Source organism: Hyla sarda, chromosome 2 (assembly GCF_029499605.1).
Source record: "Hyla sarda isolate aHylSar1 chromosome 2, aHylSar1.hap1, whole genome shotgun sequence".
Taxonomy (NCBI): Eukaryota; Metazoa; Chordata; class Amphibia; order Anura; family Hylidae; genus Hyla; species Hyla sarda.
In genome coordinates, this window is record NC_079190.1 from 444,838,009 (window position 1) to 444,855,031 (window position 17,023).

Genomic DNA, 17,023 nt, shown 5'->3' on the forward strand with positions numbered 1-17,023 from the left:
CTCCGCCCATGTGAGTGTACCCTGTACGTTCACATTGGGGAGGGGGGAACATCCAGCTGTTGCAAAACTACAACTCCCAGCATGCGGTGACAGACTATAAATGCTGAGAGTTTTAGTTTTGCAACAGCTGTAGGCACACTGGTTGTGTATCACTGAGTTTGTGACCTAACTCAGTGTTTCACAACCAGTGTGCCTCCAGCTGTTGCAAAACTACAACACCCAGCATGTACGGTGCATACTGGGAGTTTTAGTTTGCAACAGCTGGAGGCACACCGGTCGTGAAACACTGAGTTAGGTAAAAAAAACTGAGTTTCACAACCAGTGTACCTTCAGCTGTTTCAAAACTACAACTCTCAGCAGTCACCGACAGCCAAAGGGCATGCTGGGAGTTGTAGTTATGCAACCAGCAGATGCACCACTACAACTCCCAGCATGCACTTTAGCTGTTTGTGCAAGCTGGGGTTGTAGTTATACAACAGCTGAAGGTACACTTTTCCATAGAAAAAATGTGCCTCCAGCTGTTACAAAACTATAAGTCCCAGCATGCCCATAAGGGAATGCTGGGAGTTGTGGTGGTCTGCCTCCTGCTGTTCCATAACTACAGCTCCCAGCATGCCCTTTTTGCATGCTGGGAGCTGTTGCTAAGCAACAGCAGGAGGCTGTCACTCACCACCAACTGCTGCTCCACGCCGCCGCACATAGGTCAGTCCCTTGTCGTCGCCGCTGCTCCTGGGGCCCCGATCCCAACAGGGATGCCTGGGATCGGGGTCCCCAGCTGCCGGGGTCAACTTCCCGCTCACGTCCTCCGGAAGAGGGGCGGAGCGGGTTGCGGGAGTGACACCCGCAGCAGGTGCCTTGATTGGTCGGCCGGTAAACCGGCCGACGAATCAGGGCGATCATGAGGTGGCACCAGTGCCACCTCACCCCTGCTCGCTATGGCTGTTCGGAGCCGTCAGAGACCCGATTGACCCGGAATCGCCGCAGATTGCTCGGCTGAATTGACATAATGACCCCCCTGGGCGATATGCTGCGATGCCTGCTGAACGATTTCAGCAGGCATCCAGCTCCGATCCCCAACCGGCTAGCGGTGGGGACCGGATTTCCCACGGGCATATGGATACGCCCTCGGTCCTTAAGGAGTTGTGCCACACAGTCCAAATCGTCCTGCACACTTCCCTAGCCAAAGAATTAATACCCTCAAACAAACTGTGGGCAAAACTGGCTCCGGCCTGCAAACTGGCAAGCACATGGCAGACAGAAAACTGCGGCACAGTGGCACCACACGGTCCAAAATCGTCCTTCACACTTCCCTAGCCAAAGCATTCATACCCCATACAAACTGCGGGCAAAAATGCCCACAGCCACAAGCACGTGTTCCCAACAAACACTGAAAAAGTCACAAAACATACTGCATAGCAGCCATCCATGTACCCACCTTCACTCCAAGGTGATTTTGTGTACAAAAAAACTGAAAAAATGGCGGATGGTAGCGGATTTTATGTCTGTTCCTGCTGGTCCTGATGCAAGCTGCCTCCTGCTGTTCAGTACAGAAGAAGAGAGGGGGTGTGAGCACTCCACCTCCTTCCCATGTGACTTCAGGGGTGTGAAGACTTTACTGAGCATGCTCAGTACAAATAACAGACGTTATAATAACGGGCATTAACGGGTATTTTTGAGAACATCCGACAGCCATAGACTTCAATGTAAAAAATAATGTCCGTTAATTCACGTGTTATTGTGACCGGAGATAAAATTTCGCATGTGATGTTTTTTCTCCCGTCACAAATAACATCCATTAGTCATAACGGGCTATAAAGGGGGATAATGGATAATCAAAAAATCCCATAGACACGAATGGGATTTTTTAACGTCCGTTTTTAAGGGTTTTCTAACGGAACTTTGCAGCGGATCTTTTAATGGAGCAACAGTGTAGTGTGAAAGGGGCCATAGTGTGATGATCAAACATATTCATGTCATGTTAGTTCCCTTCTGGACCTGAGGGGCCACCTTGGTTCTGTCCCCCCCCCCCCCCCCCCCCATTTGGGTGGAGGTCCTCTTTTTTAGCTTGAATGTTTTTTGTGTGTATATTCACTAATAAAGATTCTTTGTATTTTTCGGAAAAAAATTATTTGTTTATTTTCTTCTACACAGGTTTTGATAAATCTCCCCCATTGACTTCAGTAGGCTAAACATATCTACTAGTGGCATGTTTTATGAACTGCTTTAATAGACCAACTGTTACGCCTAGCGCTCCGGGTCCCCGCTCCTCCCCGGAGCGCTCACGGCGCCCTTCTTCCTGCAGCTCCCCGGTCAGCGCTGACCGGGAGCGCTGCTCTGCCATGGCCGTTGGGGATGCGATTCGCACAGCGGGACGCGCCCGCTTGCGAGTCGCATCCCAGGTCACTTACCCGTTCCCGTCTCCTGCGGTCATGTGCTGGCGCGCGCGGCTCCGCTCTCTAGGGCGCGCGCGCGCCAGCTCCCTGAGACTTAAAGGGCCAGTGCACCAATGATTGGTGCCTGGCCCAATTAGCTTAATTGGTTCCCACCTGTTCCCTGCTTATATCTAGTCTCCTCCCATGCACTCCCTGGCCGGATCTTGTTGCCTTAGTGCCAGTGAAAGCGTTCTTTGTGTGTTTATACCCTGTGTACCAGAACTATTGCTATCTCCCCTGACTACGAACCTTGCCGCCTGCCCCCGACCTTCTGCTACGTCCGACTTTGCTTCTGCCTACTCCCTTGTACCTCGCCTATCTTCAGCAGCCAGAGAGGTGCCGTTGCTAGTGGATACGACCTGGTCACTACCGCCGCAGCAAGACCATCCCGCTTTGCGGCGGGCTCTGGTGAAAACCAGTAGTGTCTTAGAACCGGTCCACTAGCACGGTCCTCGCCATCCCTCTCTGGCACAGAGGATCCACCTCCTGCCAGCCGGCATCGTGACAGTCGCCATCCCTCTCTGGCACAGAGGATCCACCTCCTGCCAGCCGGCATCGTGACAGTAGATCCGGCCATGGATCCCGCTGAAGTTCCTCTGCCTGTTGTCGCCGACCTCCCCACACTGGTCGCCCAGCAAGCCCGACAGATTGCCCAACAAGATCACCAGCTGTCGTACTTGACCACCATGACTCAGCAACTCCAGTCGCAGCTACAGCAGATTCAGTCTCAGCTACAGCAGCAGCAACCATCTCCTCCGCCAGCTCCTGCACCTCTTCCGCAGCGAGTGGCCACTCCTAGCCTCCGCCTGTCTTTGCCGGACAAATTTAATGGGGACTCTAAGTTTTGCCGTGGCTTCCTTTCCCAATGTTCCCTGCATCTGGAGATGATGTCGGATCAGTTTCCTACTGAAAGGTCTAAGGTGGCTTTCGTAGTCAGCCTTCTGTCTGGAAAAGCCCTGTCATGGGCCACACCGCTCTGGGACCGCGATGACCCTGTCACTGCCTCTGTACACTCCTTCTTCTCGGAAATTCGAAGTGTCTTTGTGGAACCTGCCCGAGCCTCTTCTGCTGAGACTGCCCTGCTGAACCTGGTCCAGGGTAATTCCTCCGTTGGCGAGTACGCCATACAATTCCGTACTCTTGCTTCTGAACTATCCTGGAATAATGAGGCTCTCTGCGCGACCTTTAAAAAAGGCCTATCCAGCAACATTAAGGATGTTCTGGCCGCACGAGAGACTCCTGCTAACCTGCATGAACTCATTCATCTAGCCACTCGCATTGACATGCGTTTTTCTGAGAGGCATCAAGAGCTCCGCCAGGAAAAGGACTTAGATCTCTGGACACCTCTCCCACAGTCTCCACTGCAATCTGCGCCTAGGCCTCCCGCCGAGGAGGCCATGCAAGTGGATCGGTCTCGCCTGACCCTGGAAGAGAGGAATCGCCGTAAGGAAGAGAATCTTTGTTTGTACTGTGCCAGTACTGAACATTTTCTGGTGGATTGCCCAATCCGTCCTCCACGTCTGGGAAACGCACGCTCGCACTCAGCTCTCGTGGGTGTGGCGTCTCTTGATGCCAAGTCGGCTTCTCCACGTCTCACGGTACCTGTTCGGATTTCCACTTCAGCCAGCTCTCCCCTCTCAGCCGTGGCCTGCCTGGACTCTGGAGCTTCTGGGAACTTTATTCGGGACTCCTTTGTGAATAAATTCCGGATTCCGGTGACCCGTCTTGTCAAGCCACTCCACATTTCCGCGGTCAACGGAGCCAGGGTGGACTGTACCATACGTTTCCGCACGGAGCCCCTTCTTATGAGCATCGGATCTCACCACGAGAGGATTGAACTTTTGGTCCTCCCCAATTGCACCTCGGAAATTCTCCTTGGACTTCCCTGGCTTCAACTTCATTCCCCAACCCTGGATTGGTCCACTGGGGAGATCAAGAGTTGGGGGTCCTCTTGTTCCAAGAACTGTCTAAAACCGGTTCCCAGTAACCCTTGCCGTAACTCTGTGGTTCCTCCTGTATCTGGTCCCCCTAAGGTCATTAAGGACTCTGCCTGCCACAGGAAATGCCCCTCCCCCCCTCCCAGTTCCATCAGGCAAGCTTCTGTGTCCCCTCATGGCCCTCGTCCTGGTGTCACACTGCCCCGTGCCAGGTCCCGCCCTCTGCCCTCTCTCCCCATTCCTACTCCTGCGGTTCTGCCTGCCGTTGAGGAATCCCCCCATCCTTTCCCGGTGTCCTCATCCCAGGGGAGGCAGTTTCCCGATAAAGAGAAGGGGAGACCTAAGGGGGGGGGTACTGTTACGCCTAGCGCTCCGGGTCCCCGCTCCTCCCCGGAGCGCTCACGGCGCCCTTCTTCCTGCAGCTCCCCGGTCAGCGCTGACCGGGAGCGCTGCTCTGCCATGGCCGTTGGGGATGCGATTCGCACAGCGGGACGCGCCCGCTTGCGAGTCGCATCCCAGGTCACTTACCCGTTCCCGTCTCCTGCGGTCATGTGCTGGCGCGCGCGGCTCCGCTCTCTAGGGCGCGCGCGCGCCAGCTCCCTGAGACTTAAAGGGCCAGTGCACCAATGATTGGTGCCTGGCCCAATTAGCTTAATTGGTTCCCACCTGTTCCCTGCTTATATCTAGTCTCCTCCCATGCACTCCCTGGCCGGATCTTGTTGCCTTAGTGCCAGTGAAAGCGTTCTTTGTGTGTTTATACCCTGTGTACCAGAACTATTGCTATCTCCCCTGACTACGAACCTTGCCGCCTGCCCCCGACCTTCTGCTACGTCCGACTTTGCTTCTGCCTACTCCCTTGTACCTCGCCTATCTTCAGCAGCCAGAGAGGTGCCGTTGCTAGTGGATACGACCTGGTCACTACCGCCGCAGCAAGACCATCCCGCTTTGCGGCGGGCTCTGGTGAAAACCAGTAGTGTCTTAGAACCGGTCCACTAGCACGGTCCTCGCCATCCCTCTCTGGCACAGAGGATCCACCTCCTGCCAGCCGGCATCGTGACAGTCGCCATCCCTCTCTGGCACAGAGGATCCACCTCCTGCCAGCCGGCATCGTGACACCAACTATGTTCTGTCTATTAAAGTGATTGGGTCCTTTGCAGGTACACCATGGTATATGTCAGCAGACCTTTTTGTTGGTATCCAGAGGTATACCATAAGCTTATAGATGTGTATATAGGTTTCCCCTGAATCCTGTCGAACCACGAATGGGCAATATTTTCTTGCTATTTCCTTACAAATTCTTTTGCTGGTTGTTTATACACTTCACAGATTTATCTGTCTTCCGCTTTATGTACAACCTGTGGTCTCCGTCATTCAGTAGTCTAGCAGCTGTGAGATGTATATTTATAGTCACACCTTGAAATTCTCACTTCTTTAGAAACAAGCTGACATATGATAGCATTCCTTTGTTTGGAAACTAGGTCTATTTGTGCCTTCAGGATATGTTTCTGCAGCATAAATATATATATATATATATATATATATATATATAACAACTAATGAAACATATGGTCCAGCAGCATTTACTCTTCATCAGTGATGCAGTCAGGTCTTTGATTTCTCTCCAGATGATCAGGAGCCGCTATTTTATTCTTCATTAAAAGTTTGGGCTCGTTCGGGAGAAATGTCTAATGCAACAACAGTGCAGGGGAACAGGATAGAGCTTTGAGGATCACAAACTTTTATAAAGCATAAGTAGAAGGGTCATATATATTAAGGTCATACATGTCAAGGAGCCAAAAAGCCAACAGTATCGCAAAAGGGTTGTAAAAATAGCCTACATTTAAAATGTATCCTTTAATTTAGAAATTATAAAATAATTCCCCACAACAAAACACAAATTGCCCAGTAAGGCCACAAGACCAAAGCTTCAGAGGAAAATTAATCATAGTTCCCCTATAAAAAATTGTATCAACCTATAAATACTGGGACATCAAATGCATATATGACTCTCAAATGTACAAAGATGAACAAACACGTCTCACTACAGGTTCAGTAGATGTAATGTAGTCCATATGTTGCAAGACATCTCTGGGGGAAAGTAGTAGTCCATATTAATAGAAAGCCAGGGGGGGGGGGGGGGTAAAAGAGAGAAGACCTCACACTATTGCCTTTAAGTGGTGTGGGCTACTCTTGCTCTCACATGGAACACTCACCCTATAAAGGGCTACTACTGCTACAATCTATCCCTATGTAAATGTATCCCTACATGTTTTGTCTGCATAGACAGAATCCTCACGGGAGTAGGTGGGGATAAAGGGTGAAAACAAAAATGAAGGATAAAAAGGGATAAGTAAGTGCAATAAAAGTTATTCCTCTTATAGGTCTTGATAGAATGTAAGAGGTAACAAAAGTATGCAAAAAACAACAAGAACCCAATCACCTTACTACTACCTAGCAGAAGAACCACACAGTGCAGGGTTTGTCAATACCAGATGATCTCCATGCAGTGGCAAAGGATTATCTAGAGGTGCGAGAGGAATAGAAATAGATTTTTTATTGCACTGGCCGTAAGGTCAGTAGCTTAACCCTTTAAGGACCCGGGCTTTTTCGGTTTTTTCATTTTCAATTTTTCCTCCTTAACTTAAAAAAATCATAACTCTTTAAAATTTTCACCTAAAATTCTATATGATGGCTTATTTTTTGCGTCACTAATTCTACTTTGTAATGACATTAGTCATTTTACCCAAAAATCTACGGTGAAACGGGAAACAAAATCAATGTGCGACAAAATTGATGAAAAAACACTATTTTATAAGTTTTGGGGGCTTCCGTTTTTACGCAGTACATTTTTCGGCAAAAATGACACCTTATCTTTATTCTGTAGGCCCATACGGTTAAAATGATTACCTACTTATATAGGTTTGATTTTGTATTACTTCAGAAAAAAATCATGAATACGTGCAGGAAAATTTATACGTTTAAAATTGGCATTTTCTGAGCCCTATAACTTTTTTATTTTTTTGTGTTCAGGGCGCTATGAGGGCTCATTTTTTGCGCCATGATCTGAAGTTTTTAGCGGTACTATTTTTGTTCTGATCAGACTTTTTGATCACTTTTCTAAAAATTTTTGTGGTATAAAAAGTGATCAAAAATGCGCTATTTTGTACTTTGGAATTTTTTGGCGCGTACGCCATTGAACGTGCGGTGTATTTTTATAATTCAGACATTTCCGCACGCAGCAATACCACATATGTTTATTTTTATTTACACTGTTTTTGTTTATTGGAAATGCCGGGTGATTCAAACTTTTATTAGGGGAAGGGATAATTGAAAGGGTTAAAGGGGTATTCCAGGCCAAAACTTTTTTTATATATCAACTGGCTCCGGAAAGTTAAACAGATTTGTAAATTACTTCTATTAAAAAATCTTAATCCTTCCAATAGTTATTAGCTTCTGAAGTTGAGTTGCTGTTTTCTGTCTAACTGCTCTCTGATGACTCACGTCCCGGGAGCTGTGCAGTTCCCATGGGGATATTCTCCCATCATGCACAGCTCCCGGGACATGACATCATCATTGAGCTGTTAGACAGAAAACTTCAGAAGCTAATAACTATTGGAAGGATTAAGATTTTTTAATAGAAGTAATTTACAAATCTGTTTAACTTTCCGGAGCTAGTTGATATATAAAAAAAGTTTTTGCCTGAAATACCCCTTTAACCTGTTAAGGACCCAGGGCGTAAACTTACACCCTCAGTCCCGGTCCTGCGATATAACGCAGGGTTACGCGGTGACCCTGCATCATATCGCGGCGGGCCCGGCGTCATAGTGAAGCCGGGACCCGCCAATAATAGCGTGCGGTACTGATCGCGGTGCCGCGCGCTATTAACCCTTTAGCCGTGCACTCAAAGCTGAGCCGCACAGCTAAAAACAAAAGTAAAAGGGAGCTGTTCGGGATCGCCGCGGTATAATCGCGGCATCCTGAACAGCTGTAGCACAGGAGGAAGGTCTCTTACCTTCCTTCCTGCAGTCCGATCGCCGAATGAATGCTTCAAGCCTGAGATCCAGGCTTGAGCAATCAATCGCCGAAAACACAGATTGATCCATTCCTATGGGGATGCATCAATAAGTGTTAAAGATCATTAAATGCAATGTTATAGCCCCCTATAGGAGCTATAATATTGCATAAGAAAAGTGTAAAATGATCATTAAAGGGGTATTCCAGGCAAAAACTTTTTTTTTATATATCAACTGGCTCCGGAAAGTTAAACAGATTTGTAAATTACTTCTATTAAAAAATCTTAATCCTTCCAATAGTTATTAGCTTCTGAAGTTTTCTGTCTAACTGCTCAATGATGATGTCACGTCCCGGGAGCTGTGCATGATGGGAGAATATCCCCATAGGAGCTGGACAGCTCCCGGGACGTGAGTCATCAGAAAGCAGTTAGACAGAAAACAGCAACTCAACTTCAGAACCTAATAACTATTGGAAGGATTAAGATTTTTTAATAGAAGTAATTTACAAATCTGTTTAACTTTCCAGAGCCAGCAAATTTTGGCCTGGAATACCCCTTTAAGACTCCCCAAATCTTTTTTTCCCTTTTACCCCGTTTGTCTTACTATTATGGTGGACTACCATGTAAATTGGATTTTTGGAATCATCTTTCCCACTGTGGACTTTGTGCAACATCTGGACAACATTCTGTCTATTGAACCTAAAATGGTACATGCTTGTTCAACCCATAAGCATTTGTTGTAGCAGTATTTAGGGGTTGATGCAATTTATGAAAGGGCAAAGACGATTAGCTTTCCCATGAAGCATTGGTTTTCTTCTGGTCTTACTTGGCAATTTGTGCTGTGTTGTGAGGGATATTATGACTTTTAAAGGTTAAATGGGCTCTCTCATTAAAAATTTTTTTGCTATTGCACTACTTATGGTAAATAAATAATCTTTTTAATGTATTTTGTTTAAAAAAAAAAAGAAGTTTTCTATGTTTTGTGTTTTAAAAAGCTGCCACTAGGTGTCTCCCTACTTGTGCAAAGCAAGTTTTCCTCCATCTTTTGCACAGACTTTGGATTCCTTCTGGCCTGGCAGAAGTCCAAAAGCAGAAAATGCTGAGGGGTGTGTGTGTGCAGCCTTAGCCAATCATAGCTCATCTCACACTGAACTGCTCTGGGCTGTGTGTAGCAGAGTGAGGGAGGAAGTTATCTTCTGTATGGCTTCAGATGATGTCATGCCTGCTGGGGAACGCCTCTTCCCAGTCTGAGAACCTAAACATGAGGCTGAGCAGAAAATACAGAGCAATATCAAGGTAGAAAACTAAAAAGTTAGAAAAATAAAGGCAGCAGTGATTTATCATGGTGGGGGCAGAGAACTGGGAGGATTATAACATTTATCAAGATCTTGACAGGTACTCTTTAAGTTTTAAACCTTCCCCTTCTTTTGGTTTGATTTTACCCCGATTTTGATGCTTCTATTGATGTACATACACAGTTAAGAATTTAGATTTTAGTGCTCATTTTAACAACACATTCTCCTGCAACCTATTAGGAATTCTGAATTACTAGACTATGGGAGGGAGCGTGACGGCCGTCACGCCCTCTCCCTTAGAATTGCATTGAGGGGGCATGGCCGTGACATCATGCGCCTCCACCCTGCATTGCCAGTCATTTGGCACGGAGTGAAGTTCGCTCCATGCACCAGATGTCTGGGGTGCCGTAGCTGAGATTTCAGGGTCCCGATCCTTTGGATAGGGGATAAGATGCAATTGGACTGAGTACCCCTTTAAGGATTTCTCCACCCACTCATCTGTGCCTGGGCAATAGTGTGGTTTAACCATAGCAAAGGTATTATGTTCCTGAATCTAATCTGTTACTCTTTGTCTGTCTGACCTGTGCCTGTTTTCCTTACACTGACCCAGTGTTTGACCCGACTGTTGACCTTGAACCTGGGCCTCCTACCACAACTCTCCTGCCTGTACTAGACTCTGCTACATTAACCTCATGCCCGCACCAACCCTTAACCCACCTCTGCCTCTTAGTTAGTGTTTGGCACCAGGGCTGTTAAGCCCATCTGGCCAGCTGTTCCCCACAAAGGGAATATTCTTGTGGTAGAGCTCTGGTACTCTCTAGCAGCTCACTTAAGCTTTCATATCCTGAGTGGGATAAAGGGTTAAAACCTAGAGGGTAATCCATTCCCAAGTTCTGCCCAAAGTCAAACCAGTTGTATAGTTGTTAGGGCGGGTTCACACTATGTTTTGAAGATACGGGAACCGTATCCGGCTGGGGGAGTATAAACCTGGCGCTCCCGTATCCCAGCATGCCACGGTTTTAGGTCCGGTCAGAAAACCGGATGTGGGGCAAAAATATGCCGACTATCTGACTCTGGTCAGCTCATTTTCACTCCCCCCAGCCAGATCTAATTCCCATATCTTCAAAACGTAGTGTGAACCCACCCTTGGAAGGGGACTCCACTGGCCAGTAGTGATGAGCGGCATTGGCCATATTCAAATTCGTAATATTTCAGGAATATATAGACAAATATTCGTCCTATATTCGCGAATTTGTTAAATTCGCATATGTGAATATTCGCATATTCGCGCATTCGAGGAAGAAAACAGTGAGGGGGTGGGCAACTTTACTATTGGTTGCTTGGGATGTTGTTGATAACCTCTGACAAGTGTATTTGCATCATTCCAATTGGCCCACAAGTGAAAAGAAGGAATATGCAGTATGCGCATATGTGGGAAAAAGTGAATATTCGTAATTTCAAATATATAGTGAATATATTCACAATATTTGCGAATTCACGAATTTGCGATATTCGTTATAAAAGTTTGAAATGCGAATATTCACGCCCAACACTACTGGCCAGTGCGCCCTTGTGAAGCATTCACCTTATCCCTATAAATGGAATTTTAAAAAACAAGCCATAGAGTAATAGGATTAGACACTATGAAACACGGAACCAATGTTAGTGACAAGCAGCTAACTGGTTAGTGCGCAGTATAAGACTTCTAACTGGCATAAAGTGTCAAAGGTGGTTACGTGTATGTGGGAAAGACTTATGCATTCCTAAAAGCTGCTGCTTATGGCAATGAAGAAAAATAAGGCTACTAAAGTGACATTCATAGAAATGAATAGAGTGCATGCCATCTGCAGAACCCCCAGTGATCAGACACTTATCCTCTTTCCTGTGGACTGGAGATAAGTTGTCTTTCTTTGTACAACTCCTTTGGCTTATTTGGAATTATTGGAACTGCTGAACACTCCCTGTACAGGTTTGTATTCTTTTATCCTATTGTTGTGTCTCTATGAAGATTACCGTATATACTCGAGTATAAGCCAAGTTTTTCAGCACGATTTTTCGTGCTGAAAACACCCCCCTCGGCTTATACTCAAGTGAACTCTCTCTCTCCCTCAGTGCCCATCGGCTATCAAGGCATGCTGGGAGTTGTAGTTTTGAAACATCTGGAGGTCCGCAGGTTGAAGACCACTGTGGCCTTTGTCATCATCCAGACAACCCCCTTTTGTTTTGTACTCACCTCCCCTCGGTGGGAAGTTAGGGTGAGCTGGTCCGGGCCATCTGTGCTGCAGGGACCGTCCGGTGGGGAGGGTTAGTCATTCCGGGCTGTCCATCTTCACCGGGGGGCCTCTTCTCCGCGTTTCGGGCCCGGCCCCGAAATAGTGACCTTGCCTTGATGACGACGCACAGAGACCTTCATGCGCAACGTCCCTGTGCGTCGTCGTCGAGGCAACATCACTATTCTGGGCCCGAAGCGCGGAACGACTAACCATCCCCACCGGACAGTCCCTGCAGCACAGATGGCCCGGACCAGCTCACCCTTCCTTCCCACCGAGGGGAGGTGAGTACAAAACAAAAGGGGGTGGGGGGGGGGATCTGGATGATGACGAAGGCTGCAGTGGTCTTCAACCTGCGGACCTCCAGATGTTTCAAGACTACAACTCCTAGCATGCCCGGACAGCCGATGGCTGTCCGGGCATGCTGGGAGTTGTAGTTTTGAAACATCTGGAGGTCCGCAGGTTGAAGACCACTGTTCAGACATTGACAGGTGGTGATGATGAAAGGGGGTGTGGGATGATGACAGGGGGATGATGACAGGCAGTGATGATGAAGGGGGGTGGGGGATGATGACAAGTGGTGATGATGAAGAGGGGATGATGAAGGAGGGATGAGGACAGGGTAATGATGAAGGGGGGGATGATGACAGGCGGTGATGATGAAGGGGGAGGATGACAGGGTGATGATGATGAGGGTGTTAATGACGGGGGTCTGGATGATGACAGGGGGGGATGATGTATTTCCCAACCCCAGGCTTATAGTCGAGTCAATAACTTTTCCTTGGTTTTTTGGGGTGAAATTAGGGGCCTCGGCTTATATTCGGGTCGGCTTATACTCGAGTATATACGGTATTCAGCGTCAGAAAGAGATGATGACTTTTTCACTAACATCATGTTTTGTAGAAAGTATTCCTTCTTTGTGCAACTAGACTCCAGTAGTCAATAGCGCAACTCGCTTTATACATCCTACACCTTGTATCCAACCTTTTTATCAGTGAGACGTATTTCATTGTCTGATAAGACAAAACCAGCCCTGCATCATTCACTTACTTCCACTAACAATCTCTTGTCAGTGTTTTACACCTGCATTTATGGCAGCAATAAAATGTCTGCACTTTAAGCATAAAAAAGCAGGGCTTCTTGCTCAGGAGTTGATATAAAGTATTTATTCAGGCAGCCCTTTTCTTCCCGGCAGTCAGCAGTAGCGGATGGTTGGCTGCAGTTGCAAACATTTTGCCAGTCTGATAACTATAGGAGCCGAGGGGAGTCAGCGGAGTTGTGAAAAGAAGTTTCCTTTTATTTTATTTTCTTTAGGCTGGGTTCACACTGTGGAATTTCTGGGCAGAATTTCTGCCGGAGATCGAGCAGGCGGCACTAGGACCGCGCGGACTACATTGCTGTCCCCATAGATGGCAATGCATTTCTGAGCAGATCTCCCAAAACATACACCTAGAAATGCATTGCAGTCTATGGGGGCAACAATGCATTCTGCTCGGTCCTAGTGCTGCCTGCTCGATCTCCGGCAGAAATTCTGCCCAGAAATTCGGCAGTGTGAACCCAGCCTTAAAGGGGTACTTGCCCCTAGACATCACGCCCCCTCCCATAGACTTGCATTGAGGGGGCGTGGCTGTAATGTCACAAACGCGGCGTGGTCATGATGTCACGGGCCTCCGTCACTGCATCCGACACTCTGAACGAACGCCAGGTGCAGCAGGGAGATTGTGGGTGTCCCCAGCGGTGAGACCTCGTCGATCAGACATCATATCCCCTATCCTTTGGAAAGGGGATAAAATGTCTAGGGGTGGAGTATCCCTTTAAGCTTCATGCACACTGTATCATATTGTAGTTGTACAGATCCATAGGGTTTCAAAGGAACCGCCGATTAATTTTAATTTAAAAAAAGCAACATTAGCATTAGTTCTTATGGTCACTCTTCTGGAAAAATAAGTCTATAACTACAGGCCCATACCACTCCTTCCATGCTAACCTGCCTTGTGCCCAGGGTAAACATTATTTAGTCTCTAGTCTTTCTCTGTAGACCACAGATGTAGCACTACACTTTTTAAAGTATGATATACATAGGGGGAAATTTATCAAAACCTGTGTATAGGAAAAGTTGCCCAGTTGCCCTTAGCAACCAATCAGATCGCTTCTTTCATTTTGTAGAGGCCTTGTTAAAAATGAAAGAAGCGATTTGATTGGTTGCCATGGGCAACTGGGCAACTTTTCCTCTGGACAGGTTTTGATAAATCTCCCCCATAGTGTTGGAGGAACATCGTAGTTCGTGGCACTTGAAAAAAGCTTCAAATTCTGTCAATTTTCACTGCGGTATTATACACACTTCAGCTCAGACAGGTGCAGGTCTAAACGGCATCAAGTACGATGCTGCAATAAAGATTCAGCTGCTTTGAAACCATCTACAAGTGCCAGGACCTTGTTCATGGAAGTTTCTCTGTAGACCTCAGCTCTGTTATATATAGACTGTAGCGTAGCATCATGCACATGGCAGAGCATAAATTTTACATGGTGGCACAAAGAGTCTCTACAGTCCTATACCACTTCATGGTGCCCCCATTTGGCACTAAATTACGGAGAATTCTTCTGCAATATAGATTCTGATGGAACTTGGCACACACAAACTCTGTATGCCTCCATATAAAATCTGTTCAGTACAAAAAGGGACGGTATGGCCCTCAGAAACTTGCATTTAGCCATAAAATGGCCCCATGAATGTGTTTTTTGACTTGCACAACACATAAATCAGGTGATGGCCAAATGCTTGTTCATCCCAAAGCTATCTCTCCAGAACCCTGGCACCTTTATACATGTACACGCTTATCTTGCATGTGTTTCTGTGATGGGCAGTGGTTAGGTATGAACCATTTTCTGTCAATGGGCATTGTCTAAGTAGCCCCTTGATTTTCACCCTTTAAACATCTAATATGAGGATCTGGTCTCCACTTCAGGTAGCTTCTAGGTCTCTACCCCTGGTAGTGCTGCCAGTGTAGGTGGCAACTGGCCACCTACACTGGTCATGAACAGGCAACACATGGACAGGAGCAGCACATGTTTGTAGTCAATCAAACACTTGAAAAACAAAACTTGTACATAGTAGCAGGCAGAGAGTCAATTAAGCAAACTAGGGTCAAACTCGGAAGACGGAACACTAAAACAAAAAATCTTCACTGGAACACTAAGAATCCTTATTGCACAGTAAGTACAATAGGTAAGCAGTAGTGAACCACCAGCTTTTCAGTTTCATTGGGTTCAGCCAATATAAAAATAGGGTACTCCACTGAAAACATCCAAAGGATAGGGGATAACATGTCTAATCACAGGGGTCCCGCCGCTGGAGACCCCCGTGATCTCTGGGCCAGCAGCGTCTGGAACACAGAAGCTTGGAGCTTCCACGTGCGTGGTGTCAAGCCACGCCCCTCCATTCACGTCATGTCTCCTCCCATAAACATGAATGGACGGGGTGTGGTGGCCATGTTCGCTAGTCGTTGAGCACGGAGTGGAGTTCGCTCCATGCACCGAATGACGGAGATCTCGGGGATAGGGGATAAGATGTTTTCAGCGAAGTACCCCTTTATTATCCATGGGCAGCCTTACATTTTTTTCTCTATAACCTACATACTGTGCATTTTACTGGTGGGCCATTTGCTTTGGTATATTGGGCATCATTTTCTTTCAATTTCTTTATTATTTTTGTTCATTGTGGCTTAGTGAGAATAGCTGCTGCAGGTTGTGGAAAAAAAATGCTTTATGTTATTAAGTCCTTGTCTCCCTTCTTTGACAAAGAACTTTGTTCTTTGGTTTTATTTTTTCCTCTGCTGTCATGCTCGATAAGTGCGACAGTCATAAAACACAATAATAAACCTCATGTAGTTGTATCATTGGGATTATTATTGCTGTAATAAAACCACACACTGGTGAGAAGATGCTGTGTGCATACAACTCCGAAAACATCACATTTATACAATTAAAAAGCAGCACTCTACATGCCTACCGATGGGGTTATATTACTATGGAGAAGGACAAGGCTCCTTTTAAAGAGAACCTGCTACTTTCCAGCTTTTTATCTTAATCACTTAATAATATTGGCATTATAATATACCTTAATATGCATTATAATTTACTTGCTTATCGTTATAATTGTGCCTATAGCACATATGCAGTAGTGCTATTCTAACACTATTCCAAACACTTCTTCTGCCCAGCTTCTCCTCCAGTGTACAGACATAAAGTAAGAGAAAATGATGTCCCGATATAAAATATATGTATTTTATATAATGAAAATGTGCTGATGGTTTCAGGTGTCTTAAATTCTAGTCCCACCATAATATGCAAAAATATTGATATTCCTTTATAATATAAAAATGTGCAAAAGTCCAGGGTAGTGTTATCAGTATACATATTTTTTTATTTTATTTTATTTATTTATATAGCGCCTACAGATTCCGCAGCGCTTACAATTATGAGGTACAAACAAAGACAAGTATCAGACATAATATTACACAATAACTATTCAAACAAGAGGTGTGGGGATATATTGAGGATATGTTGAGGATATGTTGAGGCCAATTAGAGACTGTTATAGGCCTGTCTGAAGAGATGTGTTTTTAGGCCATGTTTGAAACTATGGATGTTGTTGTTGAGTCTGAGGGATTGAGGGATAGCATTCCAGAGAACCGGTGCAGCACGATTGAAGTCTTGGAGATGGGATTGAGAAATTCGGATTATAGAAGATGTTAGTGTGAGGTCATTAGCAGATCGTAGAGAACGTGTAGGATGGTAGACAGAGATGAGAGAGGAGATGTAGGGAGGTGCAGCATTGTGGAGAGCTTTGTGTGTGAGACTGAGGATTTTGTACTGTATTCTGGACTGAATTGGTAACCAGTGTAGTGACTGGCACAGGGAGGAGGCGTCAGTGTAGCGGCTGGAGAGGAAGATGAGTCTGGCTGCGGCATTAAGGATGGACTGGAGAGGAGAGAGTTTGGATAAAGGAAGGCCTATTAGTAAAGAGTTACAGTAGTCGAGGCGGGTGTGAATTAAAGCAATAATGAGAGTTTTAGCA

The 17,023-nt window shown here is 46.3% G+C and overlaps 1 long non-coding RNA gene across 1 annotated transcript in view; it reads left to right on the forward strand.

Moving 5' to 3' along the window:
• The first annotated feature begins 663 nt into the window (after positions 1–663).
• The window catches only part of LOC130357026 (uncharacterized), a 39,634-nt gene continuing 23,274 nt past the window's right edge, over positions 664–17,023 (forward strand). The window contains exon 1 of the long non-coding RNA XR_008889071.1: positions 664–702. This is a non-coding gene — a long non-coding RNA (uncharacterized LOC130357026). The remainder of the gene's footprint in view (positions 703–17,023) is intronic.